The sequence below is a fragment of the Chinchilla lanigera genome, unplaced genomic scaffold, assembly GCF_000276665.1.
Source record: "Chinchilla lanigera isolate Chin_1 unplaced genomic scaffold, ChiLan1.0 scaffold00014, whole genome shotgun sequence".
Lineage (NCBI taxonomy): Eukaryota > Metazoa > Chordata > Mammalia > Rodentia > Chinchillidae > Chinchilla > Chinchilla lanigera.
The window spans coordinates 5221839-5245033 of record NW_004955415.1 but is presented as its reverse complement, the minus strand read 5'-3'; the positions used below and the strand labels follow the sequence as shown (position 1 = coordinate 5245033).

Sequence of the window (23195 nt, the reverse complement as noted above, 5' to 3'; positions counted from 1 at the left end):
ATTCCATTTTGACTTAAACTAGTTTCAGCTGGGTTTCTTTAAACTACAGCTGAAAAAGGATTCCAACAAAGGCATTTTTCTTTCCACTTGGCAATTACCCTATGATTTCCCCCATTTATCAAAATTCTAGTGATCTCTAGACACAATACTCTTCCATCCAGCTACCAGTCATTGACCCTGACATGATTTTATTCCCCCTTCTGAAGTCTCTGTTCAGTCTAAAACATTATCATGGTTACAGGTCATTTGCTGTAAGTCAGCACAGTCTTCATATGCATTTCTTAGCATCTCTCCTAGATTATCAGCTTTCTACAGATAAGAAATCTTGTGTCAGCCCAGTATAGTGTATTTGTCCTTCAACTGTGAGCCACAGACCAGTGAGGAGCCAAGAAATTATTTCTGGAGCTTCCAAATCCTTGTGTGCACCTAAATGTACAAATGCATAATAACTATCAAGTGCATGTGTTTGGGAAAATTCAATATGGCAAAACACTACCATAGGTATTACTTAGATGTCATACTAAAATGTAGAAGCTCACAAAAATGTTTGACATTGAAAAGGAGTTGCAAAATAGTCTGAATGTGGTTGCATGGATGTGTGTGTATAGCTGTAGGATATTTTGAGCAGTATACTTAAGATTTGTAAGTTGGACTCTATGAGAGTTATGCCACAATACAAGACAAAAATTAAATTAAAATAAAGGCAGGGTGACAAGTTTATCTATCCCTAGTCCAGTTACAAGACCCTTGCTACATCAGTGTACAAAAATCAATTCAGAATAGATCATGGACCTACATAAAGTAGACGCTAAAATTGCACAACCCATAGAAGAAAATACAGGAGAATAGTTTATGACCTTGTAAGCATTGATGTTCTAGAACACTAAAATCATTAAAAACTGCTAAGAATCCTGACACATCACAAAAGAACGCAGAACTAGTCAGTAAGCACATAAAAAAGAGCTCCATATTATGTGGAAATAAAAATTTAAATCACCTGTTTACACTCATCCAAGTGACTACAATTTTTCATCTATTTCTGGTGGGAATGTAAAATGATAGCACTTTGGAAAATTGTTTGCTAATTCCCTATGCACCTACTTATGATACAGAAACACCTTTCTTAGCTATTTACTTGTGAGTGATGAAAACATATATCCAAAAAAGATTTATGCAAGTGGCATCTTAATTCATGATAGCTCAAAGCTAGAAACATCCCAAGTGTTCATCTACGAATGGATAAACAAATTGCGTTACACTTCCACACGGGATTACTACTTAGCAGTTAAAAGTAACACACTAAATTGTTGATGCGAACTGTAACCTGAATGAGTTGCAGAAACACAATGAGTAAGGGAAATAAAAAGAGTTCATACTGTACATGAAGGTGAAAAGCTAATCTATGTGGACAGAAATCATAACAGAATTTGCTTTTGATTGGAAGGAGTGGCTGGTTACAAAAGAGTACAGCAAACTCTCTGGAGTGACTGAAATATCCCCTATGTTGATCGAGGTGTTGTTTATATATTTGTCAAAATTTTTTCTACTTAAGATCTATATCTATTTCATTATTGCAAATTGTCCCAAATGTGTGTGTGTGTGTGTGTGTGTGTGTGTGTGTGTGTGTGTGTGTGTTTCTCCTCTAGAGTCCCAGGTATGGAAACAGAACCTATTTCAAGTCTCAGCCCTCTGCTAACTCTGGGACCTCTGAGGCTAGTGTTCTTATCAGTTCTGTGGATACATCCTATCTGCCTGGCTTACCTCCCAGGGCTATTTCAACTGTAATCCCTGCAAGCAAGCTTTGTAAAACCTCGAAGCATGTACATTTCAAGAGCCTCCTCTCCAACTGATCTTTTGCTAGTGTCTCTGGCCACAGTGTTCCAACCACACAGGCCTCCTTGAACTTACCATGTTCGCCAGCCTCGGGGCTCTTGCATGTGTTGCTCCTCTACCTGGATTGTTCTGGTTGCTGCTCTTCTATGACCAGCTCCCTTCTGTCCCTGCAGTCTCAAATGAAATACATTATCTTCAGGCGGCCCCTCTCCTAACTCATTTCCTTCATTCTACTTGTCCCACTTTGTATACCTCTATTTGTACTACTTTTATTGTAGATCTTTCCCATGGAATTATAACCATTATTTATTGTAACTCTTTGCCATAGAATTATAAAATCCCAAAGGATAGGAAACATGATGCTTTATTAGCTTGTACAGCCCAGTCCTTAGCTCATAGAAATTACCCAGTAAATGTGTAATCTGGTTGTGCTGACTCCAGACTTTCTACTTGGAGCCAGGTCTTCCCTCGGTCTTACTGGGTGGTAGAAGAGCAACACCAGGATAAAGCTCAACGAGAAAAGCTTTTTTGTGTCAAGGGGCTCAGAACAGCCTCAAGACATCATGGCCTAAGGAAGACCAGGAAGCTTTCTGTTTATGACTATGCTGCGTGATCCCTCTATTGGCCTGCAACCTGAGGTTTCTGCATGTATTTCCAGGTTGAGATGAATCTACAGCACAAACAAGGCCAATCACATAGCACACAGGAATTATCCTTCATCCCAGGGCCCTCCTCATCCCTGTCCAGTAGTTGGCCTGGGAGCAAGTGCAATGAATGTTTACATTCATTTTTTTAGTACCTTTCAGTCCTTGGCCAATCATGGGGCCTCTTAGCCCTAATCCCTTCCCCATCTGTCTCTGTTAATTAGAACACTTTCTTTCTTGGCTTTTCTAGGATTGAAGTGCTGCACTTGCTTCTCTCCTTAGATAGCCTGGGGTGCAGAGGATGCCCTAGAGCCCAGTGCAGTCAGGCACCTCCCACAGCCAATACCCTTGGGAGCACTCTCAGATCTTCTGTTCTACAGCTAGAATGGGTGTACTGACCCAGATTATGTTGGCATCGATGACATCAGTGCTATGGGGAAATGCTTTGTAGCAGGTAGCAAAGTCCACTTGAGGGTACAGACTTAAAGAATATGTTGAGGAATATCCACATTGCTTTGAACTATGTGAGAAATCCACCCCTCTTCCCACCTGCTTCCTCCATCACCAAAATTCTGCTTTCTCTCTTCCTGGCTGCCTCCCTTGAAATCGGTATTGTTTTCAACAGATTATGTCAGTAAGACCTTTATGTGAGTGGGATTTGGGATGTCTCTGTTTTTCATCTGAGAATATGTCCTCTGCCAATGAGTTTGGGCCTCTTGCCCACATGTTAATTATTGAACCATGGTTCCTGGAGTCAACTGGGGACAGGATGGCTCTTTGACTAGGACAGAGGAAGGGCTGGTTCTTGTTATTATAGGTGGTGGTGGTTGTTTTTGTTTTTGTTTGTTTGTTTTGGCATTTATCAAGATTAAACAGGCTGAGTATGTGAAAGTACTTCATAAATACTGGCCCCCTTTTTGTCAAGACACAACACTTGTCAGAAATCAAATGTCAGTGAATCTCTTGAGATTCCTTCACTTACGTTGGGAATAATCATTTTCTATTGCCAACAGTGTCAGGAAAATCCTCCAGTCATTCAGGAAGCAGGGTGATAGAAAAGGGTCTACTTACATGCTTATGTGTAGGTATGTGCACAGGTGTGAAAGAAAAGCTGGCTGAACCAGGCCTCTGTTGGCATCTGGCACAGTTCAGTTCCCTATGCCTTGCCGCTATGCTTGCCGCTAAAGCAGGTGGAGTGATCCTTGCTTCACCTCCATCATAGGGCCGGTGACAATCAAATGAAGCAATGCATGAGAGAGTCTTTGAGTGGGATTCCGTTTTCCTAGTTGTTGAGCAGACGCCTTCTTCCTTTGGCTGTCCTTTAAGAGAAAGAAGCCAGCAAAGATTTGAATTGCTTTTTTATTACTTTTGGTTGCTGGCTGTGTTTCTTTTAACCATTAAAATTTAATACAACTCTGCCCAGAAACAGCACAAGACAAAGGCAACTTTATTTGGATTTTAGGTAAATGGGGCAAGGCAAAAAGAGTTGATTCACTGTGGGTCTACCATGCTCCTATACAACTGTCCTGATTTCAGATGTTTCATCCCATTGTTGGCCACGCAGCCAGTCGTGCATTTTAGTATCTCATTCAGGAAGCATGGGCTCTATAATTAAAGGATAACAAGAAGAAACACAGTAGGGTAGCCATAGCATAAAGGCTTTGCTGCTTCTCTTTGTGTCTGGAAGGGCAGCAAGCAATCCAGACCAAAGAGAAAGAATCCTTTCATCATGCCCATCAGAGCAGATGACTTGTTTTGGCTGACAGACCTGGACTGTCACCCTTAGCTCCTTTTACAACTCCCTGGTGAGTGTGGCTGTCTCCGGGATCAGTTGGCTTCTAGATTGGGAAGAACACCCAGTGTACCTGTTGGGAAGCCTCACTTTTCATTACTCCACTCCCCTCACTCAGACTCTTGACCTTTGACAGTTGCTCCTTTGTCTCTACCAATGGCTACTGTGGCACAAGCAGTAAAGTGTGAGCAGCCACAGCCTCTCCCTGCTGAAAGCCATGTGCCAAGGTGTGCATTTTTTTAAGATACAGAATTCAGGAAAACTGGAAGAACCTCTGGCATGCCTTCTTTGGAGTGGGAATTGCCAGGAGTGCAGGGGAGCAGGAAGCCTTGGGAGGGGAAAAAAAAAAAGAAAGCCAGAGTGGCTGCCAGAAAGGAGCAGGATCTGAGATGAGGCAGAGGCCAACAGAGACCAAGTCACACAGAGCCTTTTGGATCATAGCAAGGACTATGGCTTCATCCCAAGGTGAAAGGAGCCCATTGAATGGTGTTAATGCCACTGGAGGCAGTGGGCATCTTGGTTAAGCATCACTGTATTTGCATTTTGAGAGCATTACTCTGGGCACTGTGTGGACAATGATTGGGAATGGAGACCAATTAGGACTGGTTGTATACTACCGGCAGAAGAAGATGAGACTGAGACTACAAGGGATAGGGCGGGGTGCCTTCTATTTCAAGGTGATTGCATAATTTTATTTCCTGGTGCCTTTTATATCCTTTGTGCTAATTAAGATACTGATTTGGAGTTCATATTCATCTTTTAGAGCCACCATAGCAAAATACCATACATTGGGTAGCTTAAACAACAGAAAATCATTTCACCACAATTCAGGAAGAAGTCCAAGATCAAGGTGCAGGCAGGGCTGGTTTCTTCTGAGTTCTCTTTATGGCTTATGGATGACCATCTTCTCCCTGTGAATTCATGTGGTCTTCCCCATCTGCATTCCTGTGTCCTCATCTTCACTTCTTATAAAGAAACCAATCATATCCAGTTAGGGCCCACCATATTGATTCATTTTAACTTAATTTTCTCTTTAAAGCCCCTATTTTCAAATGCAGTCACATTCCAACATACTGGGGGTTAGGGCTTCTACATATGGATTGGAAGGGAGGTAAAGGAGCACACTTAGCCTATGTCAGTCTCTGCTCAAATTCTATCTTCCCCTTCTTTGAAGTCTGTGTTTCTCTGCGAGTCTCAGAGGGAAGACGGGCTCTGCTTTTTTTGAGGGAAGGTGGTCTTTCCTCAGAGGAGTCCTCATTTGGTCATGGATAGTTGTTCTTTCTGATTCCCAACATATTTTTCCCCATAAATGGTATGTAGATAACTTTTAGTATTTCTGTAATGTGTCAATATCTACTCCAAATCCAACCTCACACACATATATACACAGTAACCATGTTGTATGCAGTGAAAGTTGCATAATTATTTGATGGCTTTCCTTTGGGTTTTGGTCTTCCCAGAATGATGAACCTGACCATGTTGTGATTTCTACTACAGCATGGTTTAGCCACAGACATTTCCTGTTCTGGTTACTTCTTGGAAACACGTTTCTTGCATTTAACCTTCTCTGTGGGTTCAAGAAACACCTGTTGTACGAAATAGCTGTCAAATTCATTTTGACCAAAAATTTAACTCCTTATCTCATCCCATGGGTGTGTCCAAATGCCTGTGACATGCCCACAAGAATACTCTGGGGTATACAGACATAAGTAGCATCTCTTCCTAAGTAATTTGCAATGCAGCGGTGAAATAAAATGTGTAACAGTAACTATTTGCAGGTGAACCATGCTGTGGGTCGGTGGTTTTCAAAATGTGGTCCTCAGACCTGCAGCATTAGCATCATCTAGGAACTTGTTAGAAATGCAGGTTCTCAGACCTTGCCTTTACACACTGAGCCAGAAACCCTAGGAGTGAGGCCAGCGCCCCATGTATTGACAAGATGTCCAGGAATTGTCACGCATGCTCAGCTTTGGGAACTACCACTTAGTCCTAACAAGCACATGCCATGAGGCTTTAAAGAGAGCTCATATGTGGAGTGGAGGTAAAGGGAAAATCGGAGACTATTTCTAGAAGTGTGCTGCATATGAGATGGGCCTTGAGGAGTGAGTCGGATTTTTATATTTATATGTAGAAAATCATATTTACTACAATTGCCATCTGCATGTTTATGTATTTCTCTTTACAAAAGCAATTAACAGCCTGGACTCTTAACTAGAAAGATCTGCTAGCTGTCCCTTCTTTGCATTTTAACTGGCTCACTGTAAGTTGAAGCTTCCCCGAACATATGCTCAGCTACAGAACTAGTAACTATGGCGGAGGCATTTTGTCAGAGGACAAGTCCCATTCCAAACACAGCTTGAACTGGAGGTCAGGATTCTACCTTTATATTTGAGTCAAAATCAGTTCAAAACATCCTTGACTCTTACAGTGGGAAGGGACTGTCAGGGTTATCAAGTCATTTGAGCCGACCAAATAACCTCTGAGCTGACCTTGAAAGGTAAGTGGCACCAGGACACACGGCATGAGCACACAGCTCTTCTACCAGACCACTGACTGTCTCTGTAGCAAGAGTGGACAGACTATGGCTTGAGAGACAATTCTGACCCACCAGCTGTCTTTGTAAATAAAGTTTTATTGGAACACAGTCATGTCCATTCACTTATATATTGGCTATGGCTGCTTTTGCACTACAGTAGTGCAAACTTTTAAATTCCTTCCCTGACTTTGTATTAGCAAGAACTCAGATTGCAAGTGACCAAAACCCAGTTCCAATGTTTGCATTAACAATCTATTGACTCCTGTGCTGAAGTCCAGGGAAGACCTGCTGGGAGTAACTGTTCACTTGGAGTAACTGTTCACCGTCCATGCTCATTCCAAATGGACCATCTCTTGGTCCAGGCTGCTTGAGTAATGTCTGCGCCTCCTGCCATGGTCCTTCTCCCTAGGCAGCTGATCTGGTTAATTCTCTTGCCTGCACAGCCCATCTCCATTTCATTCTACTGAGTCCCAGTCTTTGTCTTGCTGTGGCTGTAAGTCCTAGGTGTTTGTCTTTACTGGACTACTGAATAATAATCACATGAGATGACAGGACAGTCTGAATATTTAAAAAAGACTCTCAGAAATATAAGGAGTTGCTTTTATTCTCTTAGAATCAAAGCGTATTTAAGCTGGCAACAGGACTAAAGCTCATCTTTAAGCCAGAGTGAAGAAAAAAAAGATTCATAAATGTGTTTTAGTTGGCTCACATATTCTTTTCTTATTTTTGTTTATTTAATATTTGAGCCAAGAATATAAAAGCAGAGAGTTTGACTTTAGAATCAAGATTTCTGGTTTCAGTGAGCCCATGTTCCCAAGTGGCAGGAATCAGCTGGAATGGGGCAAGGGCTGTGCCTGTTGGGCCACAGTCTCCCACTTCCTTTGACTTGCCCGCCTCCCTTGTCACCCGTCTGCCCCCCTTCACACTACGTCATGCTCCCTGACTCAATACAGTTGTGCGTCTGACTCCCAAAAGTTGTATTTCTCACTTGTCTGTGCCAGCAATCATGCAGTCTCAGCCAGCTTCCATCTGTGGGAAGCCCAGTACTTAGGAGGCAGCCCATTTCTCCACTGGACATCTCTGACTTCTAGAAATGTTTCCTCTGTATGGTTCATCTTATGTAGCACCCTCGAGTGGATAAATGACTCACCCCAGTCTTCTGTGTGTTTAGAAGCTGAAGGCTCACCGAGACGGTGGTATTTTCACTTTTCATCCCATGGAGGTGTGTTCTTCCCCACCTTCTTTCCCTACTCACCAACCTGAAGTCCCATTTATCGAATAGAGGTGCATTTAAAAAGCCATTTGACATCAGGTTTATTCTTGACTGAACTCTCTACTTTTACAAACATTATAAAAAAAGAGTTGGCAAAAATTTTTTTGTGAAGAACCAAATAGTGCAAATCTTAGGCTTTGCAGATCATATGGACCCACCCATGCCTACTCAACTCTGCTATTGAGTGCAAAAGCAGGCATAGACAGTGCCTAAATGATGGGCATGACTGTGCCCCTGTGAACTGTTTACAAAGACAGAAGGTCAGAGTTGACCCTGAGCTGTAGCTTGCCCACTTATGCTATGCAATCACTCCATGAGCCAGCAAGAGAAGTGTGGTTTTATGTGAGGTGTCTCAACATTACCCGTCTTTCAGGGCCAGCCCAGGTGGGCCATTCCCAAATAGCTTAGCCCAGTTCTCTTGAAGGATATTATCCCAATAGCCTCAAGATTCTTATAGTGTAGCATTTTTCACAGATGTTCTGGAGATCCCTGAGAGACCTTCATACCCTTTCAGGGCAGACTTGTATAATGATGCTAAGAATTTGCCTTTTCTCCTCTCATCCTTTCATGAGTATACAGTGCAGTTTTCCAGAGGCAATGAGTGGTGTGTGCTTGTATATTTTTGTTTTTGAAAACTTTCAGATATGATTTCTAATATGACAAATATTTCTAGCTGTAACCTACATAAACAAAAGCTCTTTGGAGTTAACAGTAACAATTAGGAGTACAGAGGAGTCCTGAAACCAAAGATTTTCAGAACTGTTGACATTGTAGGATTCTAACTACACCTTCCCTATACTACAAAACATTTTTCATCTTGTTGTGTAGAGTTTTGGGGGAGGCACTTGCAACGAAAATTGTCATTTCTTATAGACAAGAGCTGCGCTGACTGTGATGTTTCATGGTCACACTTGAATTTTCACAGAGTAGGTTCATTTATTTTAACGGTGGCTATTGTAAATCACTTTGTGCCAGGTATTATGCTTGGCATTGGGTCTAGAGAGCTGAGCTCAATGAGTACCATCTCTGCCCTCATCAAACTTCAAATCAAATAGAAGAAACAGAGATTAAGCAAATGATCACAGCTAATTACATCAATACATGCTGAAAAGTGCCACCAAGAGAGAGTGCTCAGGCTGCTGGGAACCAATGGCAATGGTTCTTGTATGGCTGAGGGAAGTCATGAAGGACTTTTCCCTTGAGATCTGTAGAATAGAGAGTGTCCATATAAAACACCATTTCTCAACATTCACACATTTGACTAGCTTGACCAGTGACATTTAGTACTATACCGAGGAGAGGGAGGAACTATCCTGTACTTATCCTGTATCTTATCCTGTACTGATAAGATGCTTACAGCATCCCTGGCCTCTACCCACTATGTCCCACTAAGAGATTTGCACACACCGTGGCTGTGATGACCATTCCTGGACAATGCCTGGAGAGGCACTGTCAGATAATGCCAGGTGGAGAATTCTCCCTAGTTAAGAGCTGGCAATCTAGCAGAGAGGTGGGATAGGAAGGCTGCTCTGGGAGTCCAAGCTAGAGAAGCTTATGGCTGGAAGAAAACTGGTGGGGGTGGAGAGGATGCTGACCTGCAGACCTACAGAAGTGATCCAGATATCTAGCGACGGCTTGGTAGTAGATACACTAGAAGGTGTAGGAGAGTGTGGCGGTGAGTTTCAGAGTTCATCATGTTGAAGGAGTGACTTTGGTTTCACAGATGTCACCATCACAGCCTGGCTGTAAGACCTCAAGGTCCAGGGCTTGGAATCCACACTAGAGTGAGGGAAAACACCTTTGCTCGTCTCTCTGCCAGCACAGCCGCCTGTGTTGTTCATCTTTGCCTGGTTGGAGATGGCTCTAATAACAGACCCCAAACAGCTCTTGCTTTAAAAATGACAACTTTAGAGAAGAAAAACCATCTGGCAGCGCTGAGTGAATTAAGTGGTGTTTAATCTAGCTGTATTAGGACATTGTTGCGATGCCAGTTGATTCCTTTAAACATTTGTGAAGGTTGGCAAACACATCAGAGAAAATATACTTAGCAGCACTCAGAGGCCTGGCAAATTATCTGATGATAGTGTTTTTGATACAAATTAGTATCAGATATCAAGATTTCTGAAATTCTCTTCTCAGTGGTGAATACTGTGTGGATCTTCCTTCTGATCACTAACCCAAGCACTCTCAACCTGGAGTGAGAAAAACTATCTCCAGAAGAGCTTGTTCAAAATGTGATGTTGAGGTTGGGGCTCAGGAATCTGTATTTTGACAATACTTATCTCCCTTACCCCCACCCCAAGTGATTCTTAAGCAGGTGGTTTAGCAGACCACTTCGGGAAATATTCATGTAGTAAAAGGCATCTTAAATGAACTTAGTGCAATACCTTTCTACCACAGACGTCTGCTCTGTGACTCCTTCCTCTCACCCCAGCCCTGCCTGGCTAATGTGTTTGGATAGAGCTGCTTTTACAAGCTTTCCCCCAAACAGTTGGGTGTCTCCATTGCACAGCACCCTTGGTTCTGTAGCAACAAGTGACAAAGCCCAACTACAACTGGCTGAAGCCATCTAGACACCTTTCTGTATTTAACAGGAGGCCCAGAGGGCATTCAGGTTAGTTCACAGGCTCAGTGACACTGTTGGGCCCCTGGATTCTTTCCACCTCAAGTGGCCCCTTACAGGGTGCATCAGAAACACACAGCTGCAGCTCCCACATCACGCTGGAAGATGACATCCATTGAGGGAAACCTTCCCAGTGCCACCTCCAGAAACTGCCCCTCTTGTCTCATCAGCCAGGAGTGCATCAAATATGTTTGCCTGAATCAATCCATTGGCAAAAGAGATCACCAATAGCTGTTTTCATCAATCAAGATTCCCTCTCCAAGTCTGGAAAAGTTACGGTTGTTCACAAGTCATGGCTGCTGTAAGGAAGACCCCCTACGAGAGAGGGGCTCCATTAGCAGGAGAAACAGCTATGAGGAAGACAGCAGCTGAGCCTTCATCCTCTCTTGCACCACTTCTTCCACCTTTCCGTACAGGAGTCTGAGTCACATCTAGGCAGGCACCTGGTCCATCTTGCTCATCATCCTACCTTGATTATAATGTGGATGACAGCTATGAGTATTAGGACCTAAATTATTTGCAAGTGACAAAACCCCAGCTCAAACTAATTCACACCGTTTTTAGAAAGAGGATATATCATATTGGTTTATATACTTGGGAAGTTCAGAGGTATGTGCACTTCAGGCCCCTGAGGAGCCACAGCCTCAAATGAGGCATCCAGGGATCTGTTCACCCTTTCTCTCCCTCCAGCTCTAAGGCCCTTTCAATGTGAGGAGCAAGGTGGCACCAGGAGCCCGAAATTGTCTCTCTTGGGTCAGCAACCCAAGAGCTCCTGCAGAAAACCCCAAAGAGGAAGAGGTCAAGTGCCTGCCAAGTGCATGGGAGGGTTTGAGGTGCTCTGGATCAGCCAAGGCTGGGTACTTGGCCTCCCTGTACTGGGACAGGGGCAGCCCCACCCAAACTCCATGCAGCGGCTTCCCTACAGGAAAGGGATTCTATTGCCAGAAGAAGCCAAGAGCAGACGTTGAGCAGGCAAAACACCAGATGTCCACTACACTTATGGGTGGGGAAAAAAAACCTGTTTACAGGACATTATACTTGGACTAAGCCATAAGCAAACACTACGTGCCGTCCTCCAGTTCCTCTGGAATGCATGGATTCAATTTGAAACTTTAAAGAATAACTCTGTTTCATAAAGATTTTAAAAATCGGGGCTGGGGAGTTAGCTCAGCGGCAAAAGCGCCTGCCTGGCAAGCGCAAGGTTGTGAGTTCGGTTCCCGGTACCGGAGAAAAACAAAAAAAAAACAAACAAACAAAAAAAAAATTTTTTTAAATCTTTGTTTCACTGATTTGGGGGAAGGGTCTTTAAATTCTTGTCTCATAAATACTGTTGAAAGTATTGTGTATCTTCTATTATGTTTTGACTCTTCTTTCTGCTTTTTCTTGTTTACTTATATCTTGACTTCTTAATCCCACACATCATGAGCTAGTATGTACTAAAACATACAAAAATGCCATCTCCTTATGGTACTTGTCTCAGTTTTTCTCTTTCCCTATCAGACGGATTTTATATTCTCATTCTTCCCAAGCAGAAATAATGTGTAATATTATCACTTCATGTATGAGCCCCTGTGATTCTTTTGCCAAGTTCTACCTTAGATAGTAAGCATTTAGGGATATATTTTAATCATTCACTCACTTGACAAGTATGCCTTGGGACCTTGGGACCTTACTAGTACCAGGTGAAAAGCTGAACATTAGAAATACAATTTTAAAAACCTCTACAATATCCTGGAACTTTAAATGTTTATGGGGGTGGGGAGAGGAGGAAGAAAAGTAGTATTATCATCATTATCATTATTGTTATAGTAAGCTTTTCTTCTACCACACACCAAAGTACAAGGTGCATTTATGCATACTGCTTTCTGATCCTTTCAAAAACCCTGAAAGGTCCATACTGTTATTCCCATCTCATAGATGGAGAAACTAAGGCTCAGTAATGAAGCACCTTACTCAAACTCATAGCCTGTGAGAGGCAGAGCCTAGATTTGAACCCAGATTTGACAGGTTCTGCATCCTGTTCTCTCTCCAGGGTACAGGAACTGCTCCATGAATGCCCAGCAGCACATGGAAATTGGCTTGTTTTTCTGTGAAGGTTAAGGTTCAAATGGATCTACCATCTTGCATGCAAAATGCAGGCTGTGGACCTGGAGTTGTGATTCCCTTAGGATAAATTTTCAAGGCCACCTTCTCATCCTGACTCCTCTGGTGACAGACAGACATCCCTGAGGTTTCAAAGGTTTGGTCTCATCTCCGGGCATCCCTGATCTCAAACACAACTCTCAGGAGGACTTTAGACCTTAGTTTCTTTCATTGAAAGATTGTGAAGTTTGGTGGTGGCCAAATGACCAGTAGAACACTGCACAGTGAGGGAAACATTCTATTGTAGCCTCTCGCCTGTGTGGCTCTTGAGTACTTGAAATTGGTTAATGTGTCTTGGAACTCAATTTGTAAAATTTTAATTAATTCTAATTTTAATAACCACTGGTAACTAATTGCTATCATACTGGACAGCACAAAACTATAATCATTTTTGTTATGCTTTGGACCTCTGTATGAACTCCAGAACAATCCATTAGCAAATCCTGAAATTAATTTATTTGGTTGCAGACAACAGTTTTAATGAAATAGCTCACAGTAATGAAATGGAGTAGAACAGGAAAAAAGAAGAAAGTATCAGTGCAAATGAGTACAGAAATTTTTGTTTCACACATTTGTGTACCGAGTCATTATGTAAAATAAATTTCTTCCAATAAATCATGGTCAAAACAAAATGTTTGAGAACTACTGTGTCCCCCTGAGTAATATTACTAAGACTTTGATGGTGACATCCTTCTGTGATACTTCTTTATCCAGCCTGGAGGTTTTGAAGACCTCATTTCAGTAATATGTTCTCTTTCCTGATCCTACGGGCATATGGTAAACGTGACTCCTCTCGGACAGTAATCAAAAGTGACTCTGTGGTCATCTGCCTGTCTAGATACAGAGACCCTGACTGGTGACCCGCAGGCAGAATCTCACTTGCACAGACAGGCTTCTTCAGGACCCCAGTTTGTTTGTGTAGGACACAAGTCCCTGGGCTCAGTTACTCCTTCCCATTTAGGTAGGCAATCTCCTCAGTTTGGTCCTCTTGGTTGTATTTTGCCACTTGCAAAGGTCCCAAGGTCCCAAGGTCCCTGAAGATGTTGTGTTGACCTGTGTTTCATATAGGAGGAATAGTCTATCTCAGGATGTGAACATTTTGGAGACTTCAGTGATACAAACACCTGCTGTGGCGTGCATGCCATAGGTTTGCCACCACTGGCTATCTGACAGGAAACTAAGATATCATAGAATGCAACCATTTCACTTTATAGATAGGAAAACGAGGGTACAGAGATAGGGGCAGGGGTGACCTGCTGAGGCCCTACAAAAAGTTAGTGGCAGAGAAGGTACTGATTGTCTCAGAAGAACAACAGTGACAAGCTGCTGTAAGAGGAGCAAGAAGGGGAGGCAGAGTGAGACAGGGAGGGATGGAGAACAGGGAATTGAGGAAAAAGGGGAAGGAAGTTGAAAAGAAGGCAAAGTCTTCCTCACAGCCTGACTGACAGGCTGGGTTTCTGTGTGAGGGCCTTGTCACAGTTAGAACCGTGATGGATAAGTATCAGGTTGATGGAAGTGTCTGCTATCTAAAGTATTTGCCCCATTGCTCAAGTTTCTACAGGACTTCCCCAATACCTCTGCAGAGAGATACCTCAGGAGAACTCTGAGTGTGTTTGAAATGGCTTCAGCAAGTCACCCACTTAGACCTCAGGCAGAGTGTCCCTGACCTGAAACTATGGTTTGTCCCCATGTTTCCCACTGGTGTTGGTGTGGTCAGCTGGATGTGGATTCTGAATAAGTTCCTCCCTTCACTGCACCTCAGGGATGCACCTGGAAAGATGGTTGTGGGACTGAGATGGACAGAAGGCTCCCTGGCTGCCTTGGGCTGGGTGGGCATCATGAGCTAGTGGTCTTATCCCACTTCTACCAGTGGCTCTAAGTCCATCTGCCTGGGTTCTAGACTGGGATCACAGTTCCAGTGTCCACAAGTACATGGTAGTGCTGGAGAGAAGCTGGCAGGGAGAAGGCAAAAGGAAGAGGCAGGAACCATGGTGATCTGCAAAAACATAAAAACAAACACCAGGCCTTCCAAATAAAGTATGTCTGGGAGCCACATCCAATGAAAGCAGCCCTTGGTCTAGGGAATTTCCCTGGATGGCCACCAGGTCAGTGTGTTTGCATTCCACACACAGTTTGCAACAGAATCAGTATAATCTAGAGCTCATTTCATTATTCTTTTCAAGAAAGTGTTCATATGGTAACTTTACCTTTTTCTTCCCGAGAAATCTCCAAACTGCACATTTTCTGTATTCTTCCGACTCCAGTGCTGAAAACCTGGGCATCAAGAGCAGCTGGTTGACAGCTGGTATTCCTGGATTTCCCTCAGTGTATCAGAGCTTGATGGCCAGCCAGGGTCTCAGGAAGCAAACATTGTATAAATACTAAAACCTCTGGCTCAGAGGCCAAGGGACTGAGTCACTCACAGCACAGAAAGAATTGCTGCCTTCCTGATGTTTCTCTATTTCCAACATGGCTTCCAGGGCCCCCAGATGAAACCCAAATGGCATTTTTCAGATAAGCTGTAGAGATGCTAGAAAGAGTGTGACCAGGCTGGAGTGCAAGGCAACACCATTCTCCCCATTGGGGATACCTGGGCAGGTCCCAATATCCACATAAGTTTGAAGGAGCAGGTCCCTCTTCCTTCCTGCAGGATTCTGGGTAGTTGGAGGCCTGCTGGGTGCATCTCATAGGAGAAAGAAAGAAGAGAGAAAACTGAGCCAATTTCAGACCTGCTGTTGCCCATCTGAACCTTAGCTCTAACCTTTACCTGTGGTGTAGCTTTAAATGAATTACCCTGTCTGTGCCTCAGATTCCTCCATCTAAAACAGGGATAAATATTTTCATGGAGCCGCCGTGAGAATTAAATGAGATGACACCTGCAAAGTGCTTAGCGCAGTGTCTGGCACATAAGAATTGCTCGATTAATGTTAGCTGTTTTTAGATGCTTTTCCAGGCTCCTTAGTGTCACTCACTGGGGAATTTGTAAAGATGGTGAGGGACAGAGTCAGAGTGACAAGAGAGCTGGTGTGATTGGTAGGAGCCTGCTCCAAAGTGGGAAATATATCGAGGCTGGCAGGCACATAGGGATTTTTCCTCTTCCCCACCAACCTTGTCTGTTCTTCAGCCATCCTTACACAGTAGTGCTACATTGTGTGTTCTTAATACTCCATGGCCAAGAGTAACCAGATGGTATTTTTGAAACATCAACTGATCTTTCCTTCACCCACTCCTCTTGTGCCTTCCTCTATTCAGTGAGCAAGGCCTCAGGGCCAGGATAGGCAGCAAAGGCAGGGACAAAGAGGTGGCCCGCTGGCTGTGGACTGTCAAAAGCTTGTGCCCTCAAAAGCACAGGAAGGATTTACTACAAAGCTAAATGTTCTGGACAAAGCTCCAGTTAGGGAGCACAGAACAGGCTCCTGTGGCCATGCTAACAAGATCATTCCCTGGCCCAGGGGTAGGGAGGACAGTCTCCGGGAAAGAAATGAGGACACAGATTTATTTGGAGCCTTAGAAAGAAGCCTTGTGCTGCCCTCTGGGCGGAGCCCATGTGCACAGGCATAGGGGGAGAGAAGGCCAAGCAAACTGAGTCAATCATAGTTCCACTCCCGCTGAGATGCAGATAGGTCAAGACAGAATTCAGCCTTATGAGTAACGAAGAATTCCCTGATGCTGAGGGCTGCCGTGCATGCCGTGCGTGCCTCGTTGCTCTTGAGATTTCCTCCTGTGAAGGCCACTTTAGGTTTTACCCAGACCTTTCGGCTGTCACAGTCCCATGGCAGTGGGCTGCCAGGCAAGAGCAGATTGGCTGGCCAGGAGCTTGCATTCTGACACTCATAAAGACCAGGCCCATGGAAGAAGGCAGCCGTGACCATGAATGTGCTGGTGAGCCTGGCAGCGCGGCAGTGAAGGACTCTGTTGCTGCCCAGGTTTTGCCATATCCTCTTGGATGTCAGAATGTATTCCTGACCTGCTGACTCGGGAAACTGTGGCCAGGTTGGGGGCCATCTGTGGAGAGACCCTGGGGCTCCCAGAGGACTCCCCCTTGCCCTGCTGCAGCTGCCAACACCTGCAGGCTTGCCTCTCAGGACCCAGCCTGCACACCTGTACTTAGACAATATCAGGCTCTCCCTGCTGAAGCTGGCATAGCCTGGCCTGGGAGCAAAATCTCAGTTTCCTCCTCTGCCAGGGAGGCTGAATTTCTCTTCCTTCTTCCTGCTCTAAACGCCAATAACCTCCACTCATTATTTTTTAAACCTTTTAAAATTGTTTAAAAAGTTTAAAATTTGAAATTAATTTTTTTTTAATTGGGCTATTGTTGGAGGTAATTTAAATACCCCTTTAGCACCCTTCCCTGATCCTCCCCTGCCCCTCAGGGGTAAACATTGCTGGCTCTTTGGCTTTGCAGGCAACACAGTTTAGAGGTAAGAGAGCAAGATTTAGAGCCAGGCTGTCCAGGTTCAGGTTCTGTGTCTGCCATTTACTAACTGTGTGACCTAGGGTGAGTAGCCTCAGCTCTCTGGGCCTCAGTTTCCTTATCAATTAAATAGGAAGTATCCCTTCTGGAGTTACAATGATATACACAGATTGCTAAGCACACTTCTAACACAGAGGAGCCACTCCCTAAATATGAGCTATCATCCTTCCAGACCTGCCTTTATGCATTCACCCCTCCTTCTTCCTGCTTAGCTCCAGTTTCCAGCCTTCTCCTGTGCTCTGCATCCTAGAACACTCACTGATCCCCAGCCCACCTATTCTATCGCTGAACCTCAGTGTGACCCCCAGCCTTAACCTTATGTGAACTCTCTGCCCTCCTTCCCATGACCCTAGGACTTCAAGCCATCCTAGTTCATGCTCTCAGTTTGCCCTCCATCATCCTGTTCTCCTAGAGCTGCTATGCATGCTTGGAGAAACCCTTTTCTCCTCTGGGCCTTACCTGTTCAGTGAAACCATTGGGCTGGACTCTTCCACTCTTTCACTCATTCAACAGGTTTGAAGGAGACAACGACAGTGAGATGAGCTGTTCCTGCATGCCTGGCAGTGAGGGTGGAATGGTAAACAAGAAACATGTGGTCCTTGCTCTTGTAGAGCTCACAAGCTAGTGTATGAAGATAACCTCCCAGGCCTTTCTGCTGTAAGAGTCTGATTCTAGTGTCCACTAGACAGACATGGATGTAACGGTGCAATGCAATGACATACGCGTGGCCCTCAGGGGTTACCAGAAACAGTAATTCACTTGCTTGTTCTAAGTATGCACACCCAGCAAACACCAAACCCATCCCCCTGGAAACAGCAGATGTGCCCAAAATACACCGCCCCAGGATAACATAAATCATAGTCTCTGGTTCCCACAGCAGGAAACACCCAATTCACACATTCCTCTGCAGATATATCAAGAGCATATCAGCCACCCACCTCTGCAGCCCACAGAAACCCATAAACAGAGAACGAAGAGGTTGCTTAAGGTAGCGAATGGTCTGCAGCCAACAGCTTTTATCTTGACAGTCAGCAGGAAAGAAAACCCAGGAAACCTTTGCTGGACTTGTCCAAGAATGGATTTGAGAAATGTTTGCTCAGGAGCTAGCGGATAGGAACAATTGACAAAGAATTATTGTACTGGGTTTAAGGTGAGGATCCATGGCTCCAGAGATCCTTTGCTATTAATTATTGCTTATTGGGCCCAACTACATGCCAAGCAATACACTAAGTTCTTTTACTTGATTAGGTCATTTATTGCTCAGAAATTACTGGAGTTATTCCCACGTTAGAGATAAGGAAACTAAAGACTTGAGGTTTTGTAACACTTAGTCGTTCGGCAGGGCTGCAATCTAAACCCCACCTGCCTGTCTCCAGGCTGCTGTGCCATTCCACGTGCTTCTCCCTCCTTCCAACTTGGGATCCCATGACTCTGTGGCCTTGCCATAGGAAACAAGGGGGTGTTGTGGGCCCTGATTCAACTCTGAAGTCATATCAGATGACCATGTGGTGAGCTACGAGATTCTCTGCTATGCAGGCCATCACCTTTCAGGCAGCCTTTTTCTTTCCAAACTTGGCAAATACCTGTAGACACGCTCAGAGCACTGTGGGCTCTAATGAAGTCACAAGCCCCAGCAGTGTGACAGCTGCTGCACTCATGCCCACCTGTGTGTGCATTTTCCTGGGCCCAGGCTGTCGCCAGCTCTCTGCTGAACCAGCAGAGTCTCTGCTTAAGGTCTCACCTTTCAACAGAAGCTTTACTGTTTTGATTTCACTTCCAGCCAATTATTCACAGTTGTTATGCTGTCTCTAAATCAGTTTTGTCACTCTTTTAATTATACTTCAGCATGGCATGGGGGCTTTTATCTTTTAAAGACTATTTTAAAGGTACTCTGTTTAAATATGGGAACATTTCTATCTGGACATCAAGCGACCTCAGTGAACGGGGGAAAATATTGTTCAGGTAAAAAGAACATACTTTAGATTGTGGTGCTTATGAGAAGAATCATGCCATTAACTGCTTTACAAGGGACTAATAACTTGGTAACATAGTCTAGTTGAAAAGCATACCAGCTAGTGGAGAGGAAAGAGTGTAGAAGGAGACAAAGAAACGGAAGTGAACACACAAAGGTAGAACCACTTAATTGGAGAGAACATTATAAATCATTTTGCCCAATCTTTTCTGTGACCAAGGAGGGAACTGAGGCCAGAGAAGTTAGATGGTTTACCCAAGATCAGAAAGTTAGCTAATAGCAGAGAAGGATTTGAAACCTGGATTACTGCCAGCACTACCCGTCAGACAGAAACACATCGAGAAAGAGAGTGAGGGAGGAAATAGCAGGTTCCGGAACCGGATGCTGCACTAGCTTGCGATTATGCACAGTTCATTGGCTCCCCCGCTCCCCAGGCAGCTGGCCTTGCTGCCCCTTCAGTGTGTTCCAGTCCAACATAAATGAACTTCAAATGATCCTTGTAACATTCAGGAAGAGCTTTATTCATAAATTCAGTTGTGGAATGAAGTATTTTCTTGTAGAACTCTACAAGATTTGATATGCATATAAAAAAGACAGTGCTTCAGACTGTTAATTTTTAATATCAAAGGCATTGACCAGCTAATTTTCTGACTTCAAAAAATTATACTGACAGCCATTGCCTAAACTGATTTTCTTGCTTTTATTCTTGGAAAGATTAGAATTGTTCAGTCATGCAATGCCTGAAAACTGTGATTTTTTTTTTTTTAAGAAATCTGTATTTATAACACTGTTTACAATCTTTTGTTTCCAAATCAAATTCAGGGAGAATGAACATGTGTGTAATTAATTCCTGCTGGGAATTGTTTTTTAAATATAACTTTAAAGCTCTTCAGAGATTAAAAAAATGAATAATTTATATCAGAGGTGGAATTTCTAAATTAATTTGTACATTTTATTTTTATATGACCAGGATTCACACAGTTTTCTTTTCCCCTTGCCTGATGTTCTATTTTTGAAACTATCATGCTACACTATCTAATAAGGTAGCCACTTGCCACATGATTATTTAAATGTAAATTTATGTTAATTAAAATTAAATCAAATTTAAAATCTATTTTCTCAGTCACACAAGTGTCCATTAGCCACATATAGCTAATGCCTATTATTCTGAACGGAGCAGATACAGAACATTCATCATCTCAAAATGTTCTGGTGGACAACACTTATGGATTGATAACATTCTGTCTCTTCTGGGTGCCCTTTTTTGGCCAAATAATTCTAAAAGAAGCCAGAGGTTCTCTGCATGCATTTTAGAAACACATCACATAGTCCACACACCTAAACATGGTGATGTCATAGATAATGTCACAAATGAACAGAGCTAATGTCCTGTGAACCACGTAGGTAGTAGTCTTAGGGTAAGTGGTTCCATAGGAGGTAGTTTGAAAGTTTGTGCGTAAGTCAACGTGGAATTTAAAAGATATTTGCCCACAGACCAATGTTGCAAATCAAGAAACCAAACCTTAATACTTTCTGAGATGAAAATTAGTGGAAATAATAACCAGCAGAAAATCAATAATCAAATCTCAGGGTTTTGGGCAGGGAGTGTGGCAGAGCACTTGCTTAACATGAGCAAGGTTATAGGTTCAATCTCCAGCATCTCAAAAAAAGAAAACACACACACCATCTACACCTACACACACAGAAAATAAGGTTAGATTAGTTCCTAATCTAATTACCCAAGAATACAAAATCTTATTGGAAATTAGGAAGTTTCCAGGACAGGAGTAGATGGGGCAGATCTCAGCCTAGCTTCCCTGCCCCTGGGGACCCTAGGGAAATCTCTGACCTAGGAAATTCTCAGGGTAGGAAAAGATCTTACCACATCTGTAATATTCTTTTTTTTTTCTTTTTAAACAAGGCCTTGCTATGTAGTTCAGGCTGGCCTTTGAACTCTGTGGCTTCAAAATCATGACCTTTCTGCCTCCACCTCCCAAGTGCTAGGATCCAAGGCAAGTGCAACCACTCCTGCCAAGGATTTGGTGTGGTTTAGTTTGTTTGGTTCGGTTTGTTTGGTTTCTGTGGTATTGAGAACTGAACCTCGTAGGCAAGTGCTGCACCACTGAGCTACAGCCCCAGTCCTGTAAGATCAAATCCTGCTGCCCTTTCTAATCACAGTTTCCATCAGTAGTCTGGGAGAACTGACTCCAAAGACTGCTGGTAGGTCTATTACTTACTGACATCAGACGTTTCTGGAGCTCTGGTCACACCCAGCATCACCAAAGCAGCATCCTCCGCCCAGAGAAAGCAGCAGAGTTGATACTTCTGCCTCAAGAGGCCTGTTTTCCTAGTCCATCCCCACACTCTAACTTTCTGCCTTTTTGTCTGGGTGGTTCAAAGGCCGAGTTATGACTGAGGCCTGTGCTCACTAATCCACTTCCCCATAAAATAAAATCAAGCTAGAAAACAATAAAATTGATCTTGGAAGTTGATTCTTGGACTATAAGGCAGGTTTAATTAGAAGAGATAAGTGAAAATCTGTGCAGTGGTTCTGTGCAGACTTTAGAGACTTCCAAGAGCTCTCACCACTGATGGGCATGATTGTACTTTTTGTTCTTATTTTATTTTCAGACTCGCAGCTTTGCTTCCCTTGGCAATGGGAGATCACTACACTGCTCATATAAGCAGATTTATATTTTTCTCACAATTTGGAGGAAGAGGAGAGAGTGAATTATTTCCCAGGAGACAAGCAGAAATCAGAAAAAGAAGAAAAAACAGCCACATATAAATTGCCCTAAAGAACATAGTGTTTTTTTTCAATTTTTCTTTTCTTACTTAATTCATAAAATGATTACAGTGCCATATGTAGAGCCCTCTCCTGTTATCAACAATCACATATTACTACTTGGAGCTGTAGGGATGATGTCAGGATCTGAATACCAGAAAACACTTGAGATGCACTTAATGTACTTTATCATGGTAACCCATTAAATGAATTAATGATTTTGTTAACTTCTTTACACTTATCTTGAACTTCAGACAGAAAAAAAGAGTTGAATAATGGGAGAGAGATTATGAGATGGATATTTTTCTCCATCCTAATTAGCAAAATTGTCATCAGTCAGTTTCAGGTCTAAGCCACCAGCCCCTTTCCCTGCAGCACACTTACAATTTAGGATAACTGGAAGTAGGAGATTATCAGAACTCCTGTTTTCATACTCCTCTTCAAAAAGAGGAAGGTGGTTATAAGGATCCTGGGCCTCTTGAAGAATACGAGAATAGTTGTAGGATAATGCATAAGACCTAATTTAATTAGAAGTATGAGATCCCAAGTGGATCAGGTGGGATAGTCTAGCTTGTGCATGAGCAGATTAATAGACTCCGAAGTTTAGCAGACCTCTTAAGAATCACCAAATGCTAACCACAGCACTCCACCTCCCTGTGACTTCAACCTTGTCACAATCACTAGAACACCTTGGATGTTTTCCTAGGCTTATGGAAAGTGCTATTCAAATACACTTTTACTATGAGTCCTGTCCACAGCCCCTCTCCAGCCAAAGTGCTTCCCTTTATATCCCCTTTCTAGAAAGTCTGTCTACCATTGACCAACTACCTTCATTTTATACATGTAAAAACTGAGGCCCAGAAAGGGGCTATAATTTGTTTAACTCAAAGACCATTCGGAGGCAGGATCAGCCACCATTTCTTTGAAAGTCATAAGCCAACTGCAGGACCTGAATTCTCTTTGACAAATTTGGGGCCCCATTTTTATCTAGAGATCACCCAAGAAACAGCATTTCTGGATCACTGCTTTAAAATGTAATTCATTCTGTCTCTCTGTGCCTGTCTGTCTGTCTGTCTGTCTGTCTCTCTCTCTCTCTCTCTCTCTCTCTCACTTTGTGCTGG

The 23195-nt window shown here is 43.2% G+C and overlaps 1 protein-coding gene and 1 long non-coding RNA gene across 11 annotated transcripts in view; one reads left to right on the top strand and one right to left on the bottom strand.

Annotated features, from left to right (window-relative positions):
- The window catches only part of Ablim3 (actin binding LIM protein family, member 3), a 109856-nt gene that overhangs the window by 16267 nt on the left and 70394 nt on the right, over nt 1-23195 (top strand). The window lies entirely within an intron of this gene.
- The window catches only part of LOC102028183, an 83383-nt gene that overhangs the window by 6962 nt on the left and 53226 nt on the right, over nt 1-23195 (bottom strand). For 2 of the 4 annotated variants that reach the window (XR_260269.2, XR_001233239.1), the window contains exons 2-4: nt 5091-5234; nt 3549-3796; nt 1909-2000 (exon numbers count right to left, since the gene is read on the bottom strand). This is a non-coding gene — a long non-coding RNA (uncharacterized LOC102028183). Of the gene's footprint in view, nt 1-1908; nt 2001-3548; nt 3797-5090; nt 5235-9673; nt 9858-17776; nt 17875-23195 lie in introns of all 4 variants that reach the window. The other 2 variants (XR_001233237.1, XR_001233238.1) reach the window with 2 other exon arrangements.